Here is a 2,642-nt window from a genome sequence, read left to right as displayed (position 1 = left end):
CACACTGGGGGATAGGGGAGGCTAGGGGACTGTCTAGGGCGGGGGGAAAAATGGACACATATGTAATACCCTTTGTAATACTTTAAGCAATAAAAAATAAATAAATAATGAAAATCTGAAATAACACTAAAAAAAAAAAAAAGTAAGTCAGGCTCCTGCTACAGGCAAAGTGTCAGCAGAGAACTCAGGGTGAACAAGACTTGGCTATTGACTTTCAGTATATAGTAGTGTGGTTAATGCACCCTCCTCCTCAAATGGGCCCTTTCCCACCACGCTTCCATTCCGGCAACACTGTCCTGAATGCCTGGGTCCCTTTAAAAGCGTGCCCACTCATCCCCTGCAGCCTGTCCTTTACTGGGCTGACTGCCCGTGTGGCGCCCCTGTGTGTCCGTGAACCTCTCCTTATCCGTGACTAATATCTAACTTACTTTTCTCCCCCGCTGCACTTCTCACAGTATTAGTCTTTTCCCCTTCAGTGTTCAGTTTTTTGTACCTCCAGTTCTTGGTTGTTTTTCTTTGCACTTTGCATTTTCTCACCTTCTGGTGTTCTTACGGTCTGGGGAGGTGATGTACCAGCGGTCGCCAACCTTTCGGACCTCACGGACCACCAGTTGGCAACCGCTGCTCCAAAGGTTTCCTTAAACCAGCGGTCACCAACCTTTTTGACCTCATGGACCACTGCTTGGCGACCGCTGTTCTAAACATAAGCAGTAAAATTCGACCTATTGTCTCTTGTATTTTCAGAAATTTTGCACAATTGTGTAAAGTGGGAAAAAGTTCCACTGTTAAGCCTTGAATCTGCCTGAACTCTGCTGCAGTCAGGGAAAACATTTCAGAATATCTCTCTCATTCATTACTGCGTGACATGTACATATAAGACTATATGTAGTATGTCCCATATTGTGTGAGAGCTAAATATTTACATAAAGGCTTTTGCCTCTAAATGTTTGTTTCCCTAAAGCTTGCTATGTGCATGGGTTCAGGATTTAAAAAGAAATTGAAGATCCTCTATTTTCACTGTCGTCCTCTGCTCTGATTTAAGTTTGTTTTTCTTTCTGTTGTGTATTTCTTGGAATTAATTATTTTGTTTTGCTAGTCTTAGAGACGGCAGAGAGCCACATGTTTTTTCCACATTCACCTATCAGTTGCTCTTTACTTGTGTTTTAATATTGTTTTCCATAGCGTAATTCCTTAACTGTTTTTGTTAGCCAATAAACCTTCCTTGCATCCTCCTCTGTGTAGAGGTCAAGACCATTAGCCCAAAGAGTTGTGGAATGCTCTCTAGTCTCATAGTCAGTGAATAGTTTATTTGGAAATTCTAGAGATACAATCAGATAATATCACTTTCTGCCCAAGGCGTATTTCCAACACCCTTACACAGAAACGAGAATTTGAGACAAGATCCCAGTCTGACTACTTTTTATCCAGATCTGGGACAAACATCAGCATTTTAAACGCTAGGAGTAGGGGCCTGTGTTGTGAAATCGGACTCCAATCTTGATTTGCAGGGTTAGAGGAGACACTTGAGAAGTGTTGGGCAGAGGTTAAGCAGCGGGTTATTTCATGGACCCGCCAGGTGCTGACGATGCCTGGGATTTCAGGGCTGCTCACCTGTAACCGACCTCCCTGAGCACAGAGAGGAAGGCCACTCAGGCAGGTTCCCCCAGGTTCTCTCTTACTCCGGCCCTTCTCTTTCTGCCCACGAAGCATGCATGTGACCTTTCATTTTTTGAAGAATGCCATCCTGTCCAAGGGGAAGTCCAGTGCCATATTTCATTCAGAGACTGCCTATGAGAAGTTTTCCTACCAAGTAATGTCTGGAAAATATTTATCTTTGGACTTGTTTGTCCTCTGGGACAGCGATTTTCAACTGTTGTGCCATAAGAATTTTTAAAACATGCAATACCTGACTGTTTAGTCAGGGGCACTGACCTCTTTTACTTAGATTGTCCAATTTAAAAATGACAACAGCCAACACAACAATAGCTATCCAATGTGAATGAATCATTACTGTATACCCATGTTTTTTGTAAGACAGGCAAAATATGTATTATTTGGTATGCTGCAGAATTTTACTAATTGGTTTATGTCGTCCATGAGATGAAAAAAAAAAAAAGTTGAAAATCGCTGCCCTAGGACATCCTTTCTCAGCCACTTGTCCTATAGTACGGAGGTCTCAACCACTCCAGGAACAGGACTGGTACCCACACATGCTTCCTGGCCAGTTACAGAACAGAAAGAGTTCATCCACCCAGCACTAGCACAGCCAAACACGGGACACTGAGAACTGCAGTGGGGGAATATTGCCAATTTTATTATAAATGGCTCCACCCAGGAGAACGGGAGGCTACTGCTCAAAATCCCGAACTCCCTGACAGTGTGTAGGTTTCAGATTATGTAGGGCAAAATCAGGAGACATCGGGGTTAGGGTTAGGGTTGTTCTGGGAGCTGATTGGTCAGAGGCAAGTTAAGGGTGATGAATAATGTCTTCAGGTCTTGAGGACAGCTCTGGGGTCTGTTCCAGGGTTCCTCTGTCTGGTTTTATGAGAAAGTAGCCAGGAACTCATTCCACCTTAGGGCTCAGGAACTAAAACATAGGTAGGTCAAGATGTTATTTTTAGCCTGCCAAAGGAGGAAGAAAG

General features: G+C 43.5%; 1 protein-coding gene across 1 annotated transcript in view; it reads left to right on the top strand.

Moving 5' to 3' along the window:
* The window catches only part of ANO6 (anoctamin 6), a 144,227-nt gene that overhangs the window by 71,260 nt on the left and 70,325 nt on the right, over positions 1-2,642 (top strand). The window lies entirely within an intron of this gene.

This window comes from Myotis davidii, unplaced genomic scaffold (assembly GCF_000327345.1).
Source record: "Myotis davidii unplaced genomic scaffold, ASM32734v1 scaffold290, whole genome shotgun sequence".
Classification (NCBI taxonomy): domain Eukaryota; kingdom Metazoa; phylum Chordata; class Mammalia; order Chiroptera; family Vespertilionidae; genus Myotis; species Myotis davidii.
The sequence above is the reverse complement of the archived record's forward strand: the minus strand, read 5'-3'. Positions and strand labels throughout refer to the sequence as shown.